Source organism: Pinus tabuliformis, chromosome 5_2, assembly GCF_031772625.1.
Source record: "Pinus tabuliformis cultivar Carrire ecotype Pingquan chromosome 5_2, CPIR1, whole genome shotgun sequence".
Taxonomy (NCBI): domain Eukaryota; kingdom Viridiplantae; phylum Streptophyta; class Pinopsida; order Pinales; family Pinaceae; genus Pinus; species Pinus tabuliformis.
In genome coordinates this window covers 649,846,470-649,866,741 of record NC_142306.1, presented here as the reverse complement: position 1 = coordinate 649,866,741, position 20,272 = coordinate 649,846,470, and the positions used below count along the sequence as shown (strand labels likewise).

General features: G+C 36.5%; 1 pseudogene; it reads left to right on the top strand.

The window, feature by feature from the left end:
* Positions 1-14,762: 14,762 nt before the first annotated feature.
* Positions 14,763-17,982, top strand: LOC149160723 (polyadenylate-binding protein 2 pseudogene; annotated as a pseudogene).
* The last annotated feature ends 2,290 nt before the right edge of the window (positions 17,983-20,272 follow it).

The following is a 20,272-nucleotide window of genomic DNA, read 5'->3' as shown; positions in this document are numbered from 1 at the left end:
ATGAAGAAGAAACTTATGAGACACCAGAAGAACAGATAAGGGTAGAAGAAAAGAATCCATCCAGGTACGTCCAAAAGAATCATCCAAAAACTCAAATTTTGGGGCAGAAAGAGGCAGGTGTTCAAACAAGAAGAACTATTTCAGAAGCTTCAAGCTATCTAGCATTGCTCTCCTCCATTGAACCACAAAATGTAAGTGAGGCATGCAAAGATGAATGTTGGGTCAAGGCCATGAATGAAGAACTTGAGCAGATTGAAAAGAATAACATTTGGGAGTTGGTTCCTAGACCAAATGACAAGAATGTCATAGGGACAAAATGGCTATTCAAAAACAAATTGAATGAAAATGGAGATGTTATTAGAAACAAGGCCAGACTTGTTTGTAAAGGGTATGTCAACAAGAAGGTATAGACTTTGAAGAAACTTTTGCACCAGTTACCAGACTTGAAGTGATAAGAATGTTTCTTGCTCTTTCTAGCTTTCAGAAGTTCAAAGTATATCAAATGGACATGAAATCTGCCTTTCTGAATGGAGACTTGGAAGAAGAAGTGTATATTGAGCAACCAGATGGGTTTATCCTTGGAAATGATCCAAAACTTGTATGCAGACTCAAAAAGGCTCTCTATGGCCTTAAACAAGCTCCAAAGGCTTGGTATTATCATTTGGATAAGTACCTCCATCAACAAGTTTTACAAAAGGATTAACAGATAGCAATCTATATATAAAAATTGACAATGATAAGTTGCTAATACTTGTTGTGTATGTTGATGATATCATCTTTGGTAGCAATGAAGAAGACATGAGTCAAAAATTTGCCTTGGTGATGCAAAAAGAATTTGAAATGTCCCTGCTTGGTGAGCTCACATATTTTCTTGGTTTACAAGTCCAACAAAAAAAAGACGGTATTTTTCTATCAAAAACCAAGTACCTCAAGCAGATCTTGAAGAAATATGGGATGGAGGATTCGAAACCAGTATGTACCCCTATGGTAACAGGATGCAACCTCAGTGCAAATGATGAATCAGCAGCAGTACATCAACCAACCTATAGATCCATGATTGGTAGTCTGCTCTATCTAACAGGTACTCGACCAGACATCATGCATGCAGTGGGAATAGTTGGAAGATTTCAGGCAAATCCAAAGGAAACTCATCTTCAGTCAGTTAAGAGAATTTTCAAGTATCTTCAAGGAACTCAAAACTATGGCTTATGGTATCCTAGAGATACAGATCTCACACTTCATGCATATACAGATGCAGATTGGGAAGGAAGCATGGATGACAGAAAAAACACTAGTGGTGGTGCATTCTTTATGGGTTCCAGATTAGTATCTTGGTTCAGCAAGAAACAAAGTTCAATTTCATTATCTAAAGCTGAAGCAGAATATGTAGCTGTTGCATCTTGCTGCACACAACTCCTTTGGATGATGCAAACATTGCAAGACATTCAAATCACTTGTACTCCACCTGTCTCCATTTTTTGTGATAATACAAGTGCAATCAGTATTTCAAATAATCCAGTCATGCATTCAAAGACCAAGCACATACCTATCAAATATCATTTTCTCCAGGAACAAGTGCTTGAACAAAAGGTCAAATTGGAGTATGTCCCCTCCAAAGAACAAGTTGTTGATATACTCACCAAACCACTGCCCAAGGAGACATTTGAATACCTCAGACAAAAGCTGGGAGTAGTTGATGCATCATCCTGCTGTTGAAATTATCTGTTTCAGAGAACAGTGGTTGTATGTGAGTTTCGTGAAGCGTATCCGCGTACATACGCCGGTTTCTGTGGGTACAGTTGTGTATATGTTGATTTGAAGATAAACAGTGGGGCCAGACTCAGGATGAAAAGAGTCTGATATGGGTCTGACAGAGACCATCTGGCACAGGTTCAGGGGGAGCATATACTTCTAATAATGAATTTTTGGCATTATCTTAGAATATTTTTGGTTCATTTTCTTTCAGGTGGAACAAGTGCAGAAGGAGATCATGGTTGTTGGTCTTGATGATGATTAACAGATGCTGCTGATGTTAGTTTTTGATGACTATCATAGTCTTGTCTTCAATACTTAGTCTCTATGTCATGTACTTCTTTTATTATCAAGGTCATGTAACGGCCTATGTTGGTTTCCCCACTATGCCTGGGATGAATGATGTAATGTTCTTGTTTTATCATGTGTAAACTTTTGGTGTATCCCCACTTGGTTGGGTGGATGAGTCAATATTGGTATATCCCCACTTGGTTGGGAGATGGATGTATGAATAGAGTCTTTGGTGATAGGAAGGTCATTTATGATGTATAAAGTCATGTTTTCTTCTTGTAAAACATCTTCTTGCAGACCTTGCCTATAGTCAGGGGAGCATGGACAGCACAACAGAGATTTCAGCATGCACTCAGGGGGAGCATAACCCTTTGCCCTTGATGACAAAGGGGGAGAATGACTTGAGTGACTTGGGGTTGCCATCAAGACCAAAGGGGGAGATTGTTGACATTATGATACAGGTTTGGCGCTATGATACAGGTGTTGTCCTTGATGGCAACTCACTCAAATGACAGATCACAGTTCAGGCCCTCAGAATGAAGGAAAAAGAGATATACACAGGTTCCTCTTAGCCAAGTCGCGTATACATGCGGGATCGCCGATCAAAAGGCGCGTATACGTATGCACGCACTTTCATGCAAGGAAAAGCGCGTACATGTGGGAAAACTTATTTTTGGTCCATGGTATTTAGTCCTTGGTATTTGGACCTATGGTTTTGGACCATGGTATCTCGTCCGAAGTGTTGAACCTAGGTATTGGGTCCATGGTATTGATTCTCTATGGTTTTGGACCATGGTTTTGAGTAAGGCCTAAGACTATAAAAGGGGAAGGAGATCATTAGGCAAAGGCATTCACTCAAGCATTGAATATCTTATAAAGAGCAAGATCTAGAATTGGGTTATGGTGCATCTAAACCAAGGAGGAACCTGAGCGCAAGAAGAAGGATAAGTTCTATTGTTGGGTCAAGATCTTAAGGCTTGAATAGTAGTATTTTTGTGTGATTTTGATCTGTTATATTTGGTGCATGACTTGATCTATAAATCTGATAATCTTGGTATAACTGATGTCTGAATAAGTGAAAAGGGTAAATTATCTTTTATAGATCTATACATAGGTTCGGCACAGCAGAGGCGCGTATACACGCTGGTTCAGTAAGTAAAAGCAGCGTATACACTAGTTGGCCTTAATATAGAAGCGTATGCACGCAGGTTATACATATTGAAGTAGCGTACGTCTCATGAAATATGTTTTAGCTACTTCTATTTATTGCTGCAGTGTTATGGGTTCAGGATTGGTTTCTGGTTACTGTTAATGTATTCTGGTTATAGCATTCAGAAAAGTAATTGGTTGATTCAGTTTTGATTGAAGCAAAGGAGATTGGTTGTTGCAGATGTATTTGATGTTTGATTATTGTAATTGATGGATCCAGTCTGAAAATGTATGAAACGTGGTCCCTGGAAGAAAAGAGAAGGTTGTAGCCTTCTGTAGGTCAACACCTACGTACTAGTACATCGGCTACTACAAGAACTAAGGGGGTTGTAGCTCCCTTCCAGGAGAAGCTGGAGAACAAGAGAAGGTTGTAGCCTTCTACAGGTAGAAGCCTGCGTACTGGTATAAGACTGCACCAGTATAGAATCATTGTAAAAAGAAGTTTCTAATTGAAAGAAGATAGAGATGAATTGCAGCAGGTGGTTTTCACCCACATTGGGTTTCCACCTTATATCTTGTGTTATTGTGTGTGACTGTCTGTTCTGTTTTACTGTTCCTAGTTACTGTTATATGGTTCTGACACATAAATTAATGGTCAACATTTGAAGAATAAATTAAATTATAAGTCTACAAGTTATACGCGAGTTTCATTAACTGCAGTTGCGTATATACGATGTTTCCACTAACTGAAGTAGCGTATGCAAATCTGATTATGAAATGAAAAATAATTGACTTGATAACACTGATCCCCCCCCCCCTTCTCAGTATTATTTCCAACAATTGGTATCAGAGCAGGTTCTTCAGAAGAATCTTGATCACTTGAAGGAAGATCTATCATCATGAGCAACTACGAAAAAGAGGCATCGATCAGGCCACCAATCTTTGATGGGAGCAACTTCGTCTATTGGAAGGTAAGAATCACAGCCTATCTTCAATCTCTTGGTATAGAAGTTTGGGATATCGTGGAAGCAGGATACACATTTCCATCAGTAACTCCTACAGATACGGCTGGTAAGAAGCAGTATGAAACAAATGCAAAGGCTGTCAATACTCTATTAGGGAGTTTATCTCAATCAGAATTTGTCAAGGTTATGCAGCTCAAAACCGCAAAAGAAATATGGGACAAGATCATTCTGAGCTATGAAGGAGATGATTAGGTAAAACGTGCAAAACTACAAACTCTCAGAATTCAATATGAAAATCTCAGAATGTACAGTGATGAAAGTGTGGCTAATTATTTCTTACGTATAGATGAGATTGTTAATCATATGAAAAACTTGGGTGAAGAGATAAAAGAAGTTACTTTGGTTGAAAGGGTGTTAAGATCTTTTTCTTCTAAGTTTGAATCAAAAGTATCTGCCATAGAAGAAAAATAGGATTTACAGAGTATTACCATGTCACAGCTACACGGAATCCTAACTGCTTTCGAAATGAGAAAAGGGGGACCATCAGACAGGAGAGAAGCCGCATTCAAAGCTTCAGGAAAAGAAGATTACAATGAGTCAGGACATATGTCAGAAGGAGAGGAAGAATCAAACTTTGTCAAGAACCTTCAACGGGGTTTTGAAAGATTCAGAGGTAAGCTACCTTTCAAATGCTTTGCTTGTGGAAGAGTCAGTCACTATGCAGCCAAGTGTCCTCATAAAGATAAGCTTGATAAAGGTAAGGAAACAGTTAGATGGAACAGAAAACAGAATGTAAGTAAGAAGAGCTATTATACACATGAAGACAGTGATGGTTTTTAAATTAGTGATGAAGATGAACCATGTAATGATTATAGACTTTTGATGGCTTTTGAAGATGATGATTTCTTGGATGCTATAGATGAAAATGATCTCTATGAAGAAATTTCTAAACTTAAAATCTGTTTAGAAGAAAAGAGTATGATCATAGATACTCTGACATTCCAACTTGCTAAAAGGGAAAAACACAATGAAAAGTTAGAAAGTGAAATTGTGGGACTTAGAAAAGATATTGAGAAAACAAAAGCTCTTAATCTTAGATTGCTAAAGGATCTGAAACTTTAGATGAGATTATCAAAGTGCAGCATTTTCCATTAATCAAGACAAGTCTTGGATATTCTGAAGAAGCATCTCAAGCACAGAAGCCATCCACCTCCAAAAGTTATCTTGATGCAACAAGGAGAAGTGAACAGGTTGACAATCGACAGCAAAGGCATATAGCAAATCACCAGGTAAATCAGGGTCAATCTACTTCAAGGATGAACAGAGATCACCAAGTAAATCGGGGGCAATCTACTTCAAGGATGAACAAAAGCTACAACCAACCGCAGGTGAATCATTCTCAATTTTCCTCAAGAATGAATGTCTATGGAAACTACAATCACCTGGACAACAGGTTTGATAATCGCAGGAATTTCTTCAATGGCCAATGTTTCTCTTGTCATAACATTGGACACAAAGCAGCTCAATGTGTTGCCTACAAGACCATCATGACCAGAGAAGCACGAAATCAAAGGAATGTGACTGGAATCATGAAAAGAACCTACAATAACTTTTCTGCTCTTGAAAATGAAATAGAATGTTCTATTTGTAACAACTTCGTCATGAAGATTCTGAATTCTCTTTCTACCTAGCTTTATGTTATTCTCTTGTTTCTCTCATATTATTTTATTCCAAGCATTTTCTCTTGTTTCTGTGTCAAAATTTTTCTATTCTAAGCCCATCTCTCATATTATTTTATTCCAAGCATGTGCTCTTGCTACTGTGTCAAAATTTTGCTATTCTAAGCCCATCATTCTGTTGGGTCGTTAAACAGTGTTGAAGCACTACTTGCTGTGAGCCAAATGTCATTGAAGTATTGGATTGGAGTGTCATAAAGCTCCTACTAAGTGAAGGTTGAATGATTTGGTTGATTATCTGCATTGGAGTCTTGAATATTGTAGTTGTTGTTGTGTATATGAGAGGTGAATGTGCGTTGGTCGTTCTTATTGAATGTGGGAGGGGTTACAAAATATATTGTGTTGTAATCAATTTAATATTGATGCATGTCTACATAGAGATAAGCATAGTTGTGCATGTCTTTGCCTCATTCTACACTGTAATGTCCCTATCTGCGGGTCGATTCATTCCTTTTGAAGTAGATGCTTGGAATTCCTTCTTTTCTCCAGATACATAGTGCTAGATTGTTGACTCCAGAAATTTCTTTTTTGTGCATTTCTTTGTCATCTACTTGGCTCAGTAGAGATTATTGGCATTAATTGCTTACAAATTCGCTTTTTCTGGCCTTTCCAACTCCTCTTAGCAGTTTGTGGTTCATTAATCGCGGTTCATGTTGTGTTTGAATGCATCGATTCATTATGCGCATTGGTTTATATGTGCACACATTATTGTAATGTGTGAAGGAGGGAAGGAAGTATGCTTAGCAAAATCGTTGGTATCAAAAGCCTGAGGCATGGTATATTTCTAGTTTGCATTCAAATTTCATGTCCTATATTTAGAAGCATGGCCATGTTGCCATTGTATCCTTGACTGGGGTCCTCCACATTAACAAGTTATCTACAGTGCGTGAACCCCTGCTTCCTATATGGTGGCTTTCATCATTTTCACTATTGGTATTTCTATGATCTTTGTCCATCTCTACGAGATTAGCACCTGATCTTCCCTCGTAGTTTAGTTCAAGTTCTGGAACTCTACATCAACATTAGCTCGATCAGCCACTTTGTGTTGAAGTAAGCTATTGTGCCTAGTTATTACTTGTGTGCATAAATATTAGTCTGTAGCACAAGAGAATTTAAAAGGTTGTGTCTTTTTTTATGTCATATATGTGCAAACCCAAGAAGTAGACTATCAACATTTGTTGAAATCTATGCAATTGAGATATCTCTGAGCGTGGTTCGGTAAAGCTGAGAGCAGAATTGGTAACACAGTAGGCACATCAATTGGTGGTTGAATTGCACTAAGTTTACTATTGATAGCTGCTAATGTTTATTCATTTGGTTTTTTATTGTTCATGTGTGCTATAAAACACGAGCAGAAAGTGTAATCCACTCGTTATTTATGCTTGTTCATATTATATATACACCTAAATGTACACTGTTCAATCATTTATATTGTTAAAGTATGGTCTCCCTGTGGCTCCATTCAAAATGCTCCATTCAAATTTGTTGAAGCAGTAAGAGCCCTATATGTTGGCTCATATTTCACGATTCATTGATTGCACTAAATATATGTTAGTTTGTGCTTAATAAACAGTGTTGAATTGGTATGTGTATTGAACTTTGAAGTTTGTGCTTTCATAATTGGATCATCTTGTTGATTGTTATAAAAGTATTGTAAGGTTTTGATTATGGTGGAGATTGAAAAATCTTTGGAACCATTTTCATTTTCACCTAATAGTTCTTTTCTGAAAATTTCCATTTCCAGACTACTCCAAGCCCATTCAATTTCAAAGTGTTGGTTTTCTTTAAGACAACTCAATTTCATTTGTTCCTCTTCCACATTCACCACAAATTGTCAAATGCCAACATTGTTATAAGGTTGGCCATGTAAAGTTCCTTGTTTTGATCTTCATCCTTATAAGCATTGTGGTTAACACACTCATCATTAAAATAAATGCTTCAGAACCAAGCATCCTGCAAGAACAAAGATTCATCTTGGATAGATTTCTTCTTAGAAATGTGCTTCAATAGCCAAGAAGATATTTTTCTCATTTGTTCTAGAGTATTGAAAAGTCTTGCAGTTGAGATCTCTTAATCTTCTCACCTTGTATCTGACATGGGGGGAATTTATGGTCATCTACAAGTTTCAAAGATGCATCAAGCCAGCCTTAGCCACAACCGGAACCACCTCTTGTTCAGAGTTGTATCCAGAGACACTGAAGCCCCTAAGCATGCCTTTGGTTGGTGGCCTTCGTTAGACCACTGCAAGTTGAAGACCTCCATTTTCTAGGCTGAATGTCTCCCTCTTCAAATCATTAAGGATCACTTCCTCTAGCAGAAAACTTCATTTTATTTCCAGATTTGGAAGAGTTCCAAGAATCACACTAAATGTTCCAGGTTGAGGCCAAAAGGTCTCCCTTTTCATAAAAATTGGGAATGCTTCCTCTAGCAGAGGACTTCAACTTCTTTCTAGATTTGGAAGAGTTCCAGGAACTGCACTAAGCATTATAGTGTTGGTGGTCATCCTTAAACCAACTTGGATTGAGACCTTGAGTTATCCCACCTTATACCTTCATTTGAGAGAGCACATTCAGCCTATTTCTTTCATGCATTACTATATTTTTGGATTATATCTCTCTTCTTGGACTCGTATATACCCTTCAGATTAAGGGGGGGAATGTTGGACACCTAATCGATTAAGGGTTAGTTTGGAATGTGAAGATTCATTGGAGTCCAAGAGACCACTTAGTATATGAAGAAAATGGGTCACAAGGAAATGTATAAATATGTAAATCTTTGTGAATAAATGCAATTCACTTTTATCTTTAAAATTTGGTCCATTCCATTTGTGTTGTTTAACAAGGTGAGGGAAAGAGTAAGGGGTTGGCCTCACAGCGAGGGAATAAGGACTTGAGTAAAATCAAGTCTTTCATTTGTCATAAATTTGGTCATAATGCATCATATTGTCTGAAGAAGAAGAGTAAGGGAAAGCAGTAGTGAAAACCTCAAATGAATGAGTTTTCTACCGAGTTTGAGAAATATTTCTTAATGGTATTTTTACTCTCTACCAGTACATTTACAAGGAACACTTGGAAAAATAAAGACAATGTTGCAATAGTGATCAAGGATGCAAATGGTATGCTCAAGGACTACATTATGGACACCACAAAGATGGAAGATATCAAATGTGCCGAGAGAAAAAGAAATTATAAGTAAATTTGGATTATTTTTTTAATTTTAATTACTTTATGTCTATATAGAATTGATATAAAATTAAGATGAAAATTGAAATAATTTATTCATGGCCAAATATTTATTTGTTATTAAATATTATTTTATAATTTTTAAATGTAATGTTACTTGATAATATCTTCCCCATATAAAATTATAGAGCGTCTCTCTACACAAATAATAAACTACACATATGAAGAGATGAAGTGATAAGTATTGAGTGAAGTTTTAAAGTATAATAAAAATAAGAAAGGTTGAGTGTGAGCAATTTATTAGGACCTGAGAGGTAGTAGGAATGAAACATAAAGAAATTTGAGTTTAGTTTAGCATTCTGGTAATGATTCAAAGCATTTTCACTGAACTATTATCATTAACATAAAAGATAAATATTTTTACATTAAATTCTCAATCCAAATCAAATGAAATCTTTACACCATTTATTACATCTAATTTTCAACTTAAAACCCAAGGTGAAACAAAACATAAAGACATTTTAGTTTAGTTTAGCATTCTCTTAATGATTCAAAGAATTTTCACTGAACTATTATCATTAACATGAATGAGTGCCTCATTGGCATGTGAAGTATATAGTTCAATGGTCCTAATTCAAGGTTAAGAATTGTTCTTGCCTATTTTTGAAATAGTCATAGGACCATAAATGTCACCTAGGTTGAGGTGTGCGTTAAGATGTAATTCAGTGTGTAAAAAAAACACATTTTATTTTCTAAGAGAGGTTGTGAGTGGTATTAAATATTTTTTAAGTGGTTAGTGGTGGTATTAAACTGAAAAAAAGGGTTTATTAGTTTATAATTTATTCAATAAAATGAAGAAAAAAACACATTTTATTTTCTAAGAGAGGTTGTGAGTGGTATTAAATATTTTATAAGTGGTTAGGGGTGGTATTAAATTGAAAAAAGGGTTTATTAGTGTATATTTTATTCAATAAAATGAAGAAATGTATGCAATAAGTTAAATGAGATTTATCGTAACACCCTCCTCCCACATCTACCCAAACATCGGCGAGCCAGGGTAAACATGCGACGAGAGGCCACTATGATAAGATTCAACCTCCTTGGTGACTTTAAGGAAATGGAAACTACGGAACATCATGCACATTCATCCAACATCATCCACATAACCTTCAGAAGACAGGTCAGCCACTCACACTGCCTGTCCCTGGTTCCTCCTGCTATTTAAGAAAACTTAGGGAAGGGTAACGCTCCCTAGACACTGCCCAGGTGAGTTAGTTTCAGGACTAATGCTCCCCAAACACTGGCAGGGTGCTTTATAATGCTCCTCAGACACTGCCCATGCGAGTTAATCTTAGAACTAATGCTAGCATTCTAGGATTCGAGCCACCTTTTTTCAGTCCAGAGCCCAGGACACTGCCCAGAATGGAATGATCATTTAGAATTGGTACTAGCCATGACAGGAATTTTGTCAAACATATCATCAACATGTAACCTACATGTGTAAATAACATAATTAAGAGTAGGGATCTCATACTTATCTGAGAATCACTATGAACCATTATTTCCTCGTGTCTTTTGTTGCCTTATCACTTATTGGGTCATAAATACGATATCCATTCAAACACAAGTAAAAACATGCTGAGAGCCAAACATAGTTGTTGCCATAAAATATACATATAACTAGCATAATAGGAACAGAAATACAATGGACATATTAGCCATAAAAAAACCATATATATATCAGTACATTGCACATGAAAATCAAGGGAATGAATTTCTCATTAATAAATGCAATGAACCAATCAGTGATGGGACCACCACGTTCCACCCGACCATAGATTAGCTGAGCCAAGTTTCTCTTCAGCCAATCACCCCCATGCCATATTCCAAGCATTAATGTGGGACTCATAGAACACATCAAAAACACCAATCAATATGGATGCCACTGGAGTTCTCCACCTACACCATGAGGAATTTGAGTGCCTCCTAGTCTCTCAGGCTTTACCGTGCATCCACAGTCTGATCCAGGGATCACTAGGCCCTACACCGAGACATACTCTCCAGGATTTACCATGCATTCTATCCTAGAATCACTAGGCCCAACGGAGAGAAAATCCACCTCTTGGCTTTACTGTATATCCTATCATTCACCGAAAAGGATTCCTAGGCCCACCGAGGCACACAATCTGGCTTTACCGTAACCCATAGTTTGGTTCAGGGGTTACTAGGCCAGTGGCTTCGTGCATCCTCAGTTTGGTTCAGGGACCACTACCACCATGTGTTTGTCAATTCGAAGATCCACCCCACTCAACTTCGAATCCAATCCGTCCATCCCCCACAAAACGCATGAGAGAACCCATCTCATCAAAGCTATCAGGAAATGGCAAGGTTAGGCTGAAAATACTCTCACACCTGGAAAAACCCATGCCATGGTAGAAAAGGAACACATGCAATCCCATGCATGCCAAATCTAGCAAGGAAAATACACATGCAAATTGACACCTGCAATGATGCCTATTGTAGCTGCTTGATTTTGCCTTTCCCTACTTGATCTTTGCTTTCTCTTGCCTTCTTTTCCTTTCTTGCTCTAATGCCAAAGTGATCCAAGAAAACTCTAAGTGTCCAAGAGAATGAGAGAGAGAGAGAGAGAGAGAGAGAGAGAATAATGAGAGAGCTCCAAAGCTAAAATAACCAAGTCTTGCCCACTAATCCTCGGAATCCTTTTTATTAATGAGGCCTCCATTTTCTTCATTTTCCATTATTTTCCTTCAATTTCCTCCTCACATGCAATCTGTGACCTTTCACCTTCCTTTTCTCCTGATTTCCATTATTTTCATAAATAAATGTGACAAAATACCCTTTTGCCACTTTAATGCCTTAGCCATTTCCTTTGCCAATTTCCTTAGCCATAAACAACCAAATGAACACACACTAGGATGTCCTACCCACCATTCAGCTTGGAATGCATGTCCCATCATCCGTGGTATTTATATACTTTTACATGGAATTTTCACCAGGGTTGTTACATTTATGATAAACATTAGGTTATATAACTTAGTAATTGGTAATGAAAATAGGTTGGAAGATAAAGTGTAAAGTACTTGCAAAATAATTTTAATGTATAAAATGAATAGGTAGTTGAGCATAACTTGTGAAGTATGAGATGACAATCAACCTTCCATTAGAGGAGACATAGAGATGAGGATATTGGAAAAAAATGGTTTTTATGGTCATGGTTTTAATGTAGAAACGGATTTACATTACGTGAGTACCTTGAAAAAAAATGCAATATTATTAATTGAGATAAACCAAACACCTCCCCTCCCCCCACCTTTTATAAAAGACTCAATGACTTTACCAAAATAAAATCAATTTTTTCAACCTTAATGACCAAGACACATTAGTATTTTTGTATGTAGCACTTATGTAGTTGTCTTTTTTACCATAATCCCTATCAAAGGAGATCTTATTACCATTGCTAATTTTTTATTATTATGAAACCTTAAATGTAATCCAAATATGCCCTACCTTTTACTCTTTTTAGCTTTAGAAGAAAAATCTATGAACAATCAAAAGGCATTGTAATGGGGTCTCCACTATCCCTTATAGTTGTAAACAATTTGGAGCAATTGTAAGCCTTAGCCTTAACAATTATCATCTTAAACAGAAATATTGGTTCTAGTTCATGGATGACACCTTAATCATTTGGCCCTATGGCCATCCTACCCTAAACTCGTTATGTGATAATCTTAATAGCTTACCCCCTCACTTTCAATTTACAATGGAAATTGAATAATACATATCTCCCCCATTTTTAGATGTTGTAGCTACATGTTAACTTGATGATTCCCTTTCCCTTCAATTTTTGAGGAAAAGGTATGTGTTTGTAATTCCTTGGTATGGCATACTAAATTAGAGATGTGTGTCTTGTGTGTATGTTTGACATGTCCAATAAAATAATGCCATATATAACTTATTATGGTCTATATTATGATGCACCCCATGGCAAAACTAGAATTCATCCCATAATCACAAGACCTCTTTTTATATGCTTCAAACTTTCATATGTATGCGTTTAATATTTTGCATTGTGAAGTTACTACTCTAATTTAATAATAGTGTAGGTATTTTGCCAAAAAAATTTCTTCAAGTGGGATATCGGTTCAAAGTAGTAATAATCATATTTATGGGACCTTAAGTTGTGTGCATGTATTGAACATAGCACTTGAGGTGTTAAGAAATATAGCTTGAGGGCAGAACTAGAATTCATACCATAGTCACAAGACCTCATGTTATATAATTAACATTTTCATATGTATGATTTTAATATTTTTCATTGTGAAGTTACTACTTTTATCTAGCATGCACTGAACATAGCACTTGAGTTGTTGAGAAATATAGCTTGAGCAAGAGCTTCTTGCATATTCTAGGTGTGAACATGCTATAAGTAATTTGAGACAACTTCTAGTAACCGCTTAGTAAAAGTGGGAAATAATACACATGTAATTTCACTTAAATAAATACAAGTGAAAGTCAAATTTCTTATATTTTCATAATCTTATAAATCTAAATGAAATATTCTAAAGATTTTAGAATACTAGCTAGTTAGATTTTTTCTAATCTTATTCACACACCTCATTATTGAGATAAAGTGGGTGTTAGGCTTAATAAGATAAGTTGATAATATTTGGGAGTTTAGTTGCTAATATTTGCAAAATTAGTTGCTAGGATTGAGGAGATTAGATATCTCTCTCAAAGAATAAATAGGACAACATGAGAGAATTTAATACACACATCTTTGTACACCAAAAAGACTCAAGATCAAGAGAGATCAATGGAACATGTTCAAAGCACAAAAGAGGAGATGAGTTCACGAAGCAGGCCAAAGGTAGACTCATCTGAGTAAGAGCAAGTGCAGATATATTTTATTCTGTATACAATATAGTTGTTAGTTTAACAACTTGTGGAGACTTCCATGTAAGATTGGAATATTCAAAGGAAAAGTTGATTTGAGGGTATAATTATTGGTGTATAATTTTTATGATTTCGGTATTCATTTTAAGCTATATGTGTGATTGTTGCATGTTTAGAAATATTTATTTAAGTGATCAAATAAGTTTAGATTGGATTTATTTAATTAAGATAAACATGAAACAATATTTAGTTAGGGCTTAAAATTTTACATGGTATCAAAGCAAATTCTCTAATTGAGATCCTTGAGGACTTATAGTACTATCTCAACAATCAGAATTAAGGACCAATAGTTAGAGGGTTTCATTCTTATTGGTTAAAGGACTAAGCATTCTTGCAAGACAATTTTTTTGTTTTATCTTCAGATTTGGGAGTTTGTGCAAGAGAACGAACCTTAGATTTGAGAACAGATTGGATGATGCCTCCATATTTTTTCTCGGGAAAGATACAGTGACATTGCTACTGGAAGAGAATGATCTCTAGCATGTTGTCAAGGATGTTGTGCCTCCACCTACATATCCACAATAGATGGACAAACATAAGAAAAAAGAAGTGAAGGAAAGTGGATGATCTTTGATGTTGTGAAGGATCACCTAATTCCTCACATATCTAAGAAGACAATGGAAAAGGAGATGTCCAATGTCTTGGTTAGACTCTACAAGAGAGAGAACATTAACAAAAAGATGATATTGCAAAACAAACGCAAATTTGTAGAGATGACTAGATCAAACATTGCTACATGTTACCTAATGAATATCACACATATTGGTGATCAACTTGCAGAAATTGGAGAGAAGGTTGAAAATGAAAAGTTGGTGAACATGGCACTAAATGGATTCTCAGCTTCATCAGAACCATTTGTCAAAGGTATTTGCATTTTGGAGACTCTTCCTAACTTAAAGAAATTGTGGGATGATTGTATCCGGGGTAAAACTCAAATACAGTTAAAGACCAACAAGAAGGGTGATGATGACAACCTAACCTTAATTGGTCAAATAAAGAAGTGGTAAGATCAATGATCTAGCAAGGGTGATGCTGGAAACCTAATCGGTTAAGGGTTGGTGTGGAATGTGAAGAGTCATTGCCCTCCAAGAGACCACTTGGTATATGAAGACCAAGGGTCACAATGAAATGTATAAATATGTAAATATTTGTGAATAAATGCAATTCACATTTATCTTTCACATCTGGTCAATTCCATTTGTGTTGTTTAACATAGTATCAGAGCACGGGAATTTTTTGGCCCTACTCAAATTTTAGCTATTGGTTTTGTGGTCTGCTAATATGATCTAATTACTTGCTTGTTTTAAAGAGAGTTCGTTCATTTTGTTACCTCTCACAATTTGAAGTAACACCCCTTCCTCCTCAAACATGTTCACGATTCTCACTTGTCAGATGTGTTTATTCCTCCTCTTAGACCTGTGCACCTAATGCTGTATCTACCTAGCGTTATGTTATTCTCTTGTTGCTCTCTGATTATTTTATTCCAAGCATGTCCTTTTGCTGTTTTGTCAAAATTTTGCTATTCTAAGCCCATCATTCCGTTAGGTCATTAAACATTGTTGAAGCACGACTTGTTTTGAGCCGAATTCTGTTGAAGCGTTGGACTAGAGTGTCATAAAGCTCCTATTAAGTGAACGCTGAACAATTGGATTGATTATGTGCATTGGAGTCTTGAATACCATAGTCGTTGTTGTGTATATGAGTGGTGAATGTGCATTGGTCGTTCTTATTGAATATCGGAGGGGTTACAAAATAATTGTTGTTGTAATCAATTTAATAGCTATGCATGTCTGCATAGAGATAAGGATAGTTGTGCATTTCCCTGCCTCATTCTACATTGTAACGTCCCTATCTACCTGTCGATTCATTCCTTTCGAAGTAAAAGCTTGGAATTCCTTCTTGTCTCCAGATCCATAGTGCCAGATTGTTTCTCAAGCAAGTATATCACCATTCTCACACACATTATCTCTGTTTGTGCTTATTATCTCTGAAATTTCTTTAAAAAATCGGAGATTACATTAGAAAAATCGATAAATCTGCCGTAAACAAACATCATCGGTGGTGGGTTTTGAAAATCACCAGCGATATTCTTCAGTTGGGTCTGTTTTTTTATTTTGATTGAATTGGGAAGCTTAGGTTCAACAGAGAGTCGCAGAAATGGCACATATTCAGGTCCAACCCCGAGAAGAATAATAACAACGACAGGTAGTTTTTAATAATAATGGCAGCGAGAAAGAGAATGAATCGGTACCCAAATTTCAGGAAGTTAATGATAATGGCAGTGAGAAGGAGAATGAATCAGTATGTGCTTCAACAGAGAGCAGAAATAAGAGAAAAGAAGCAATAATGGTCCAACCCCAACAAGAAGAAGAAGGAGTTGTTAAGGTCCAATCCCAAGAAGAAGAAGAACACACAGTTGTTAATAATGGAAGCTACTATCAGGAAGTTATTAATAATGGTAGTGAGAAGGAGAATGAATCAGGAGGGACCAAATCTTTGTACGTGGGGGATCTGGAGCCCAATGTTACGGACGTCCAGATTCAAGAACTGTTCCAGCAGGTTGGCCCCGTGGCCAGTGTTCGCATATGCAGAGATGCCATGAGCAAGGCTTCTCTGGGATACGGGTATGTCAATTACAGCACCCCTGAAAATGCCAGCGAGGCATTACGCAGCTTGAATTTTACACCCCTTAATGGAAAGCCTATTCGGATAATGTACTCACACCGTGACCCCAACATCCGCAACTCTGGATCCGCAAACATATTTATTAAAAATCTTCACAAAGCAGTAGACAATAAAACCCTCTATCACAAATTCTCTGTTTTCGGACCCATTCTCTCTTCTAAGATTGCAACAGATGCATCAGGACAATCCAAAGGATATGGATTTGTGCATTTTGAGAACGAAGCAGCGGCGCAAAATGCAATTAAATGTATGAATGGTGAGTTGATAAACGATACACAGGTTTATGTTGCCCCATTTATGAAAAAGGAAGAGAGAGAAAAAACGAAACTCATGAAAAAAGAGGAGCGACAGCCAGAGCCGGAATCCAAGTTTAAAAATGTTTTTGTTAACAATTTATCAGAGACAATGAACGAGGAGGATTTGAAGAAATACTTTGATGAGTATGGAAAAATTATCAGTGTGGCAGTCATGAGAGATGATGCGGGAAAGTCAAAGTGTTTTGGATTCGTCAATTTTGAGAATGCAGATGATGCAGCAAAGTGTGTTGATAGTTTAAATGGCAAGAAAATTCAAGGCAAAGAATGGTACGTTGGAAAAGCACTCAAGAAATCTGAATTGAAGGAGCAATCTGGAACAAATCTTTATTTAAAACATTTGGATGATAGCATTGATGATAACAATTTGAGAGAATTGGTTTCTATTTATGGCACCATCACTTCATGCAACCTAATGAGGGATTTTCATGGACACACTAAAGGTTTAGGATTTGTTTCATTCTCATCTCCTCATGAAGCATCCCGAGCTTTGGCAGAAATGGATAAGAAAGTTGTCCTGGGCAAGCCTCTTTATGTTGCTTTGGCTCAACAAAAAGAGGAGAGAAAAAAGAAGCTACAGTCTCGTTTCTCAGAGTTTCCTAATCCAGTTGCCAATATAGAACCAAGAGTTTGTGCGGGTGTCCCTATGTACAATCGAGGAGGTATGGGTATGGAACCCACAATTTGTCTCGGCGTCCCTACCTACAATCGTGGAGGTCCTACATCATATCATCCAATTGGCATGGTGCCTACTCCAAGAGGTCTTACATCATATCATCCAATTCGCATGGTACCAACTCCGAGGGGTCCTACATCATATCATCCAATTGGCATCATACCACCGCCTCCCAGACATCATCCTACATTATATCATCCAGTTGGCATGGTACCAACTACTTTTCCCCGTGTCTCCATGTACAATCGTGGAAGTTAGGGACAAAACCAATCGATGTTTAATGGCCAAAGACCACCTGCATCATATTAGTTTGGTGCTTCTTAGTGTTTATCTAGTTACTTTGCTTCCTTCTTAGTGGTTAGTTATATTTTGATTGTGGTCGCGGATGTTGAGGTAACGGTGTGAGTACAATAGTGGTTAGTTATATTTTGATTTTGGTTGCAGATGTTGAGGTAACGGTGTGAGTACATTATCGGAATAGGATTTCCATTAAGGTGTGTAAAATTCAAGTTGCGTAAAGCCTAATTGGCATTTTCGCGGGTGTTGTAATTGACATAGCTGTATCCCAGAGAAGTCTTGGTCATCGCATCTCTGCAGATACGAACACTGACCACGAACACTGACCACGAGGCCAACCTGCCGGAAGTGTTCTTGAATCTGCGCGTCCATAAGATTGGGCTCCAGAGCCCCACTTACAGATATTTGTGCCCTCTTGATTCACAACTTCCTGAGATGTTGGGTACTACTGATTCATTCTCCTTCTCGCTGCCATTGTTAATAACTTCCTGACAGTCGTTTCCATTATTAGCAACTGCATGTTCTTCTTCTTCTAGGGCTTGGACCTTAACAACTCCCTCTTCTTCTTCTTGTTGGGGTTGGACCATTATTGCTTCTTTTCTCTTATTTCTGCTCTCTGTTGAACCACACACTGATTCATTCTCCTTCTCACTACCATTATCAATAACTTCCTGAAATTTGGGTATCGATTCATTTTCTTTCTCGCTATCATTATTAATAAAAACCGCCTATTCTTCTTCTTCTTCTTGGGGTTGGACCTGAATATGCATCATTTCTCTTATTTCTGCGAGTCTATGTTGAACCTAAGCTTCCCAATTACATCAAAATAAAAATACATGCCCACTTTAAGAATATCGCAATAAAAATGCAGATTATTTTCAAAACCCACCACTGATGATATTTACAGCAGATTTATCGATTAAGCTTCCCAATTACATCAAAATAAAAATACATGCCCACTTTAAGAATATCGCAATAAAAATGCAGATTATTTTCAAAACCCACCACTGATGATATTTACAGCAGATTTATCGATTTTTTTTAATGTAATCTCTGATCTTTTAAAGAAATTTCAGAGATAATATGCACAATGTTTGTGAGAGTGTGGCACCAATTCAACGGTAATGGTGATATCCTTGCGGAGATTTCAAGGACATGGTGATATACTTGCTCGAGATTTCAAGGAAAACATGTCTATCTCTTTTCCTATTATTTTGAGTAGATACAAAATAGTCAATTTTTTTATGTTTAAAATATAACATTATATGAAGAGAGTGATGTAAAAAAAGGAATTGTAGAATTGTTACTAAAGACATCACAACTAATATAAGGTGCATGTGAAATACATGCATATAAGGTATTTTGGATATGTAGAGTTATATAAGGTATTTTGGATAGGTATAGGACACAGCCAACATGTCCAAGACATAGGTGCAAGGGATAAATGCAAGTCATATGTAGTTTCTCTCAAACTTTACAATAATGTATTTAAGGGAATACTCAATAGGATTTTAGGTCTTGTATAAGGTTGATTCTTATATGTTGATCATTTTTAATAAGGAAAGGTATTGAAAGATAATGGTCATATTTCTAAAAGAAAAATAATGTATGTTTTTGTAATTCTTTGGTATGGCATACTAAATTAGATATGTGTGTCTTGTGTGTATGTTTGACATATCCAATAAAATAATCCCATAGATAACTTATTATGGTCTATATTATGATGCACCCCATGGCAAAACTAGAATTCATCCCATAATCACAAGACATCTTTTTATATGCTTCAAACTTTCATTTGTAAGCTTTTAATATTTTACATTGTAAAGTTACTACTCTAATCTAATAATAGTGTAGGTACTAAAAAAATATGGTGCCAAAGTTTTTTCAAGTGGGATATGATTCAAAGTAGTAAGAATCATATTTATGGGACCTTAAGTTGTGTGCATGCATTGAACATAGCACTTGAGGTGTTAAGAAATATAGCTTGAGGGCAGAACTCTAATCACAAGACCTCTTGTTATATACTTAACATTTTCATATGTATGCTTTAAATATTTTGCATTGCAAGACCTCTTGTTATATACTTTAACATTTTCATATGTATGCTTTAAATATTTTGCATTGTGAAGTTACTACTGTAATATAGCATGCACTAAACATAGCACTTGAGGTGTTGAGAAATATAACTTGAGCAAGATCTTCTTGCATATTTTAGGTGTGAACATGCGAAAAGAAATTTGAGACAACTTCT